We start from the raw sequence: 7,955 nt of genomic DNA, 5'->3' as shown, positions 1-7,955 counted from the left end.
CGGGGTCCAGTCTGAGAGGCCCCTCTTAACTGGGCCCTACAGGAAGGCCTGTCAACAGTTGAGGGTGAGTTCTCCCTCACGGGAGGCTTGCAAGTGCTCCAGATAGAAGCCCTTCCTCCGCCTGCAGGATTGTAGAGGCGCTGGGAGGACAAGAGGTCACGTCCCTGCCAGCCGTGTGACGCCGTGGGACCTGGGCGCAAGCCTCTGCTCAAGTCTGTTTCCTCAGCTGACATTAAAATGTATCAATGTAATCATCAGCGTGATCTTATTAAAGGAGAACCTTGGTGATGAGACTCCGCTGCTTCCAAGCTGGCCTCGGCCCCCCGGTCCTCAGGACATAGCTCCAGCCCTCACCAGGGCCCGGGTGTCCTGCAGCCCTCGTCCCTGAGGTCCTCCTGTGGCCCCGCTCTGCCACCTCTCTGCTCTGTTTTTGCTGACCCCACACAGACGTCCTTGCTGCTGTTCCTCTCCTGCCCCAGGCTTTTGCTGATGCTGTGACCATGAAATGCGAGGCCACGTGCTTTCCCCAATTCAATTTTCCCACCAGCCTTAGGAGGTAAATTATTATAGAATCCATTTTACTGAAAAAGAAACCGAGGCTCAGATTGGTGAAGTCACTTGCCCAAAGTCACATAGCTCTGTGTGAATGCAGGAGTCAGGATCTGAACCCAGGCGTCTGGAACTCAGCGCCATTCTCTTTTCTTTCCTATTTCATCTCCAAAAACTTTGCTCAACAGCTGCCTCCTCCAGGAAGCCTTCCCTGACCACCCTCAAGCATTCTCCCATGACCTTCCTGCCACATGGCACACACTGCCTCCCAGCCCTTGTCTTACCCAGCAGCTCTATCGGCTTCTCACAGACATGCAGGGACCTGCACACAGCCCAGTGTACGCTCTGACCAGTCCTGACATTTGTGTACATTCGTGAAGCCACACACACAGCCAATAATGCACACATGCCCATCAACCCCGAAGGTGTCCTTGCATCCTTTGTAAATCACTCAGCTGACACCCACCTGCCCTCTGCCGTAGCCAGGCAATGGCCTGTCAGCTTTCCGTCGCTGTAGGTGAGTTGGTATTCTCTAGAATTTTCTACCAGTGGAATCATAAAGTGTGTTCTTTTGGGGGTTTCTGTCCCTCCACATGATTCTGAGGTTCACCCGTGGCATGGGGACCATTGTCTTTCTAAGTGTCTGCCCTCTCCCCATCAGGCTGTGGGCGCCAGAAGGCAGGGTCTTTGTCTCACTTGTCTCTGTGTCCCCAGCACCCAGCTCAGGGCTGGGCACGCAGGAAGTGTCTAACAAAGGTCGACCGACCGGAAGGAGGGCGAGGATGTGCCTGAATGGAGCAAGAGTGGGCACCGTCGCCTGGCAGAGAGGAGCCCAAAGACTGAGTAGGAACAAGCAGGCCCCGGGACTGTCTGGAGTCTGCGGGCCCCATCAGATAAGTGCATCCGCTCATCCCCGTGGCTATCTCCGGAACAAAGAGTGGGATTGTGCAAGGGCTGGGCTCGGGCTGGGGAGGGGCTTAGGGGGTCCCTTCATCTTGCGTGGGCTTGTGGCCCTGAGTTCTAGAGCTGCCTGGCCCACACCTCCTGGCACGCCGGCCCAGAGCCTGTGATGGGCTGTGCCAGGGCAGCGGGCGGGCAGGTGGGTGGCGGGAAGGGGAAGCGGCAGCCCAGCCCTCCCCAAACCAGTCAGACTTCTTTGCGGAGGATCCTGGAGGCGCTCAGGGAGCTGAGTAAGGGAGAGCGGGAGCCGCAGTAAAAGGAGGAGCAGGAATCATTTAATTAGCAACTATTATAGGGAATTTCCAGTCCATGCCCCAGCGGGCGGGCCAGGAACGCTGGGAAATTACTCAGGCGGCCTCCAGGTACCAGCCTGGGCCTCGAAGGCTCACTGCGGCCTCCAGGTCTCTATCGGGCCTTGAAACCACACTGGGCTGAGAACGTGGCAGGGGTAGACCCAGCTACTCGGCAAAGCCGAGTCTCGGCATGTGCCTCCTCCATCTGTCCTCGCTGGGATGATCGCCACTCCTCACTGGGAGTTGTGGTGCTGGCTGAGGTCACCCAGGGGTGCTGGGGAGCGGGAGGGCTTAAAAGCCAGGATCGTTGGGAGTGACTCCTTTCCCACCACCGTTCTTTTGGTAAATACCTACCGAGCACCTACTGTGTGCCATGTACTGTCCTCAGCTGTCAGGAGGAAACACGGAAGCCACTAGATGGGAATTCACGAAGGCAGAGACTGTTTGTGGAACTTTGTTTTCTTGTTTGTGGAAACAAGTCTGGACCAGACGAGCATTTCCCAAATGGGGACCTGAAGGACACAATTCTCAGGGATAACAGGATGGGTGTGGGGAAAGGGTACCCTAGTCTAGTGAGTCAGGAGTTCCTGGGCTTACCAATGCCAAGGCTTGCTGCAGACCCCCTGGGTTTTTAACGTGCTAGCGAGCTCAGTGGGCCTCCAGGTGAACGGGTTCTGTGAGCCACCCCTGGGGTGTCTAGGGGAGCTTGCTTGCTGACCCTGTCTTTATGAGACTGGTTTAGATGCCAGCCTCCTCCGAGGAGCCTTCTCTGAACCTCCGGATGGACCCGAGTCTCCTCCTGCGAGGGCACCAGCCTGGAGTGCTCACAGACTTCTTAATATTTTCCACCTGGCTGTGCCTATCTGTTCCCATCAGTCAGTGAGGAACACAGGGTAGGACCAGTTGTGATTCATCTTTTGGTTCCGGTAGAGGGAGTAGGATGGGTGGATGGAGTGTTTAAGGGGTGGAAGGATGAGTGACACTTTGACAGATGGGTGGATGGTCAACTGGGCGATTTAATGGCTGGGTACATGGGTGGATGGATAAGGGAACTGATTATAGATGGCGGGAGTGGACGGAGAGATCAATGAAATGATGAACAACTGAAATAATGACTGAATGAGAAACAGTAGGAGATAAATGAACAGGCAGATGATGGACAGTTGAATACAACAGATACAAATGACCAATTGTGAGGTGAATAGTGTGGATGATTTCATGGTTGAATATTGTGAATTATGGATGGATGAGCGAAAGATAAACTTATAATTAAATGAATAAATAAATTAATAAATGAAAAATGGACAACTTAATAGATGGCTTGATGAATCACCAGATACATGGATAAGTGGGTAGATGGATTGGTGATTTCATGTGTGGATGAATGGATGGGTGAATGGGAAAGTGGGTGGATGGATGAGTGAGTGGATGGATGAACAGGTGGTTAGATGCATGGATGAGTGGGTGAATGGGTGAGTGGGTGGATGGGTGAAAGGATAGGTGGATGGGAGAGTGAGTGGGTAAATGAGTGGATGGATGAATGGGTGAGTAGATGGATGGATGGGTGGATGGATGGGTGGATGGATGGCAGAGTGAGTGGATGCATGGATGGGTGGATGGGAGAGCAGGTGAGTGGATGAGTGGGTGGATGGGTGAAAGGATAGGTGGATGGGAGAGTGAGTGGGCGAATGAGTGGATGGATGAATGGTGAGTAGACGGATGGATGGGTGTCTGAATGGATGGGTGGATGGATGGGTGGATGGATGGCAGAACGAGTGGATGCATGGATGGGTGGGTGGGAGAGTGAGTGGATGGGAGAGCAGGTGGATGGATGAGTGGATGGATGAATGGGTGGGTAGATGGATGGATGGTGGGTGGGCGGATGAGAGAAATAGAAGGGTGGGTGGATGGGGAGTGGAGGCTGAGATAATGAATGGGTGGGTGAGGGAGTAGATGGACAGGTGGCTGAGAGTGGGCGGTTGGGCAGGTGAGTGGATGGTGCATGAACAAATCCCCACCACAGCATAGGTCTGAACTGAGGTCGGGATGGCAGGGAGAGCCCAGGTCCTCTTCTGATGCAGCAGATTATCAAATTTTGGGAGCTTAGAATTTTAGTGAAAGCATGAATCATATTTCCAGAAAATCAGAAACAGAAAAAGTCACCCATTTTATGGGGGTGGTGAGGGTGGTGCCTAAGAGTCACCCACAGTCCCTGGGAGCGTCCCAGTGCAGTGTAAAGAGCACGTTTTACTCTGAGCTTTGGCCTGGAGAGAACCTCAGGCCTGGCAGGGGGTGGAGGGTGGTCCAGGCGGCTGAGAAGGGGCCGCGGGTCCCCAGAGGAGGGGCACTAGTGTGTTCATTTGTTCATTGCACAACTCAGTGACTTCCGAATGCCAGAAGGTACCGTGACAGGCAATGCAGCCTTAACCACAGCGGTAAGTGCTTAGAGCTCGAAGCTGGACAGATTCCATTCAAAAAAAATTTCCAGAGGGCATGTGTGCTTCCAGAGGGACAGAGAGAAGGAAAGGGAGGAAGTACTCCCAGCAAGGCCCGGTCACGCCGCAATTCCTCTTCCTCCATCTCTCCATCCTGCTGGGGGTTGGGCCACACCCATATATGTACCTGCATTTTCTCATTAAAAAAAAAAAGTATTTATTTATTTAATTCCATTTGTTGTTTTTATTTATTTATTTAAATTTGACCAGACAGTTACAGAGAGAAGAAGGGAAAGCGAGAACGCAAGCCACCAGGTCCGGGACTCAAACGGTGATTGGCCATGTGGGAATCCAGTGCCTTTAACCTCCACGCCACCTGCCGGCCCCCTTGCATATTTTTTAAACCTCTGGGGCCAAGATTCAAACTGCTTGAACCTTGCAGCCACATGGGACCTCGCTCCCTTAACTCCAGAGCTACGGGGCCAGCCCTGTCATTTCTTCCTGTTAGCATTTTTGCTTAACTATATAATTTTCTTGTCCCAGGCCTGTGTGAAGTGCTGGCGAGCCAGAGCTCTACAAGGCAACCCTGGCCCCTCCGCGGGTCACAGTCTGGTCAACCTCAATTGGGAATCTGAGGCTTACATCCAGCCCAGGGTGCTGGATGCTGAGGCCTTGTGTTCAGGGTCAAGGGCACCTGACATCACTAACAGTAATCCCCCCTGCAGCTACGGTTCTGTGTGCTCGTAGTTCGCTGGTCAGATGTCTGAGAGGTCCGGAAGTGGAAGCCATCTTGGTTTTGCCTTGGTCATGGAATGTTTTCTTGGAGCAACATCTGGTGTCCAGTTACAGTTTAGGGGTGTCTAGAGATGATGGCCTGGTGACCTTCTGGTTCCCCTCCACCCTGACTGACCATGGAGGTTCCCCAAAAGACCAGTTTTGCCAGGCTGTTCTGATGATTTTGCAAGGACCCAGTTCCCTGTATTCAATCCCTTCTGCCTCAAGTATCTGCAGGGGTTTCTGGTTCCTGCAACTGTAGCCTGAGCTATGTGAGGGTTTGGGGGGGGTGCTGGAGAACTTCCTGGGGTTCCTAAGATCCCCAGACTCAGGTGGTCAGGGAAGGTGGATAAAGCCAGTGACAGGCCCATTGAACCCCAAAGGGCATCTGCAGAGTAGTCTAGGAAAGAGTTGACGATGAGAGGAAGGAAGAACGTGCAACAGAAGGAACAGCTAGTGCAGAGGCTCGGAGGTGAGGGGACGCTGGCCTGGAGAAGTGAGCTTTGCTCAGGCTGGCTCGATGGTGCCGCGCACGGAGACAGGGTAAGGCTGGCCAAGGTGTTTGGACTTCCCAGGTGAAGGGAGCTGCTATTGCAGCTGCAGGAAACCGGGTGAGATGTTCCCGGGCTGCTGTGGGAAGCTGGGCTTGGGGACTGGAGGTGGCCATGCAGGGGAACCAGCCAGGAGGAAGTTGCCGGGTGAAAGTGATGAGATGGGCTGGCACGGCAGCCTCGGAGGAGGTGAGAGGTGGATAGATTTGAGGAACGCTGAGAATGAGACCTGTAGGCCTTGGCGACCCTTCGGGTTGGAGGTCTGGAGGGAGAGGCATTAAGGATGATGCTTTGGCTTCGGCCTTTGGGAGCCTTTTGCAGGAGGGGCCACTGAGGCAGAGGACTGGCTGGGGGTGAAGTTGCTGCATTCGCTTTGGGTATGATGATTTGGAGAATGCCTGAGGGTCATCCAGGAGGCCTTTGGGAAGCATGCAGATAGGTGGTCAGAGGTTGAGGTCCCAGATTGGGTATGGAGGGGGTCGTCGGCTTTGGGGAGAGAGTGAGCTATTCATTCGACAAGCAGCACAGGAGCGCCTGTGCTGGACCCTCTGTGTTCCTGTCTGGGTGCCTGCGCCTGGGCGAGGCCTCGCTGCTTGTTGAATACACCAGGAGACAGACTGCAGATGAGCTCGGAGTGTGGGTGGGTTCTAGCAGGGGAGACAGAGTGAGGCCCCAGTGTTCTAGCACGTGAGGCCTGGGTGTAAGGCCAGCCCTTCTGGGTACTGGTCGTAAGACCCTGGGTTGATCGCTTCTCGCACTACTGAGCCTCAGTTTTCTTATCTGCAGTCTGGTCCCCGGGGATGTGGCAAGAATTTGGAACATGCTTGTGGAAGCATGTAGCTTGGAGCAAGGAGCGGGCTTTGGGGACACCCTGGGACATAAGAGGAGTCACCTACTTCCTGGGGCTGCAGACTCAGGGCATGGGAGAGAATTGGGATCCGCCTGGCAGACACGTCCACAGCTGCTTCCCATGTGGGGAAGGAGACTTCAGTCCCCGCCCAGTCCCCTCCCACCCCAGCCAGCTGGAGGGCTGGGCGTGGGCTGGACAAGGGGACCAGATGGTAGGAACCTCTGCAGTCCCTCGGAGCTGCTGGCGCTGGGTCCTGGCACCGCCCAGCCCTTGGATCCTGCCTTGGATCTGTCTGTGACGTGCTTCTTCTCTGGCCACTCCACAGGGCCAGACAGACTGCAAACTGGAGGCCTGGGGGGTGGAACCGGCCCTTGACGGGGCTTGGTTTTGTCCTTGCAGATTTTTTTTTTTTAAATTTGCTAGAGGGTGCGTGCTCTCCCCAGAGAGAGAGACAGACAGAGGAAGGGAGAGAAAGTACCCTGGTAGGATGGCCACTCCCTTTTCTCCCATTCTCCTCTTGGAATTTTGGGCACACAAGCACAAGTGCCTGGAGTGTTTTTCAACCCTCTGGGTCCAGGACTCGAATTGCGCAGTAGACTGTGTGCAGTCCAGCCCCCTTAACCACCACACCAACTGGCTCATGCAGAGTTGTTTTTAAAAAGAATGGAACCAACGTTTAAAAATCTGCAGATACTACATAAAACCTGTGTTTGGGGAATCAGTGTGCCCAAGGATCTGGCTGCACCTGGCTATTCCCAGGGGACTATGCTTAGCTGAGATGAGGCGTGTGCCCCAGTCCCCACCACTCCCTCTCGCCTCTCTGAAACTGAGGCCGAGCAGTGGTAAGTACTGATCACCACCTCCAGCCCACTGCTTGCCTGTTAGATCCCTGCAGTAGGCTGGTAGGCTGCTTACCAGCCCAGAACCGGCCTCCTTCCCCTCTGTGAGCACCGAGGCCTCGGCCCCGGGTCCAGCCTGAGTCCGTTCCCACCCCCATCTCTAAGCATCTCAGAGTCCCTGTTGGCCTCTTGCTCTGCCCTCAAGGCCCAGTACCACGCTCTGCGGGAGGGGGAGGCTGGGACTTGGCCGAGGCTGGTTGGACCCGTGGGAGGCAGCCCCACATCTGCTCTGAGACGTGTCAGCTGGGCCTGGTCACACTCCTGCAGCTCATCCCTGAGGCATGTGGGACCAGGCGCAGGGCTCGTGGCCCAGCCAGGGCAGTGGGCGGGGCCAGGCCGGACATGGGGTGTGCATGTCAAGGCCACACAGGGCAGGCCTGATATCCCAGCTGCAAACACGCTGGCTGAACTGGAGGGGAAGGAGGGAGGCAGAGCTGCTTACGGTACCCAAATACAGAGGGAGGAAGGGTTGAGTCACACCCCGAGTTGCTGTGTGACCTGGGGTGGGTCATCTTACCTCTCTGAGCCTCTAACTGAAGATGAAACCAGAGAGAGACCCCAATGGCAGCCTCATGGGCGGTTTCAGTGCTACCATGAGACCTGAACCCCAGAGGGGGGGCCCAGAATGGGGACAAAAGGCCCAG

At 55.0% G+C, this 7,955-nt stretch overlaps 1 long non-coding RNA gene across 1 annotated transcript in view; it reads left to right on the top strand.

Moving 5' to 3' along the window:
* Positions 1–245, top strand: part of LOC106735821 (uncharacterized) — a 5,147-nt gene extending 4,902 nt beyond the window's left edge. Inside the window, exon 3 of the long non-coding RNA XR_001371034.2 lies at positions 128–245. This is a non-coding gene — a long non-coding RNA (uncharacterized LOC106735821). The remainder of the gene's footprint in view (positions 1–127) is intronic.
* The last annotated feature ends 7,710 nt before the right edge of the window (positions 246–7,955 follow it).

The sequence above is a fragment of the Tupaia chinensis genome, unplaced genomic scaffold (assembly GCF_000334495.1).
Source record: "Tupaia chinensis unplaced genomic scaffold, TupChi_1.0 Scaffold000049_1, whole genome shotgun sequence".
Classification (NCBI taxonomy): domain Eukaryota; kingdom Metazoa; phylum Chordata; class Mammalia; order Scandentia; family Tupaiidae; genus Tupaia; species Tupaia belangeri.
This window is presented reverse-complemented; position numbering and strand designations above follow the sequence as displayed.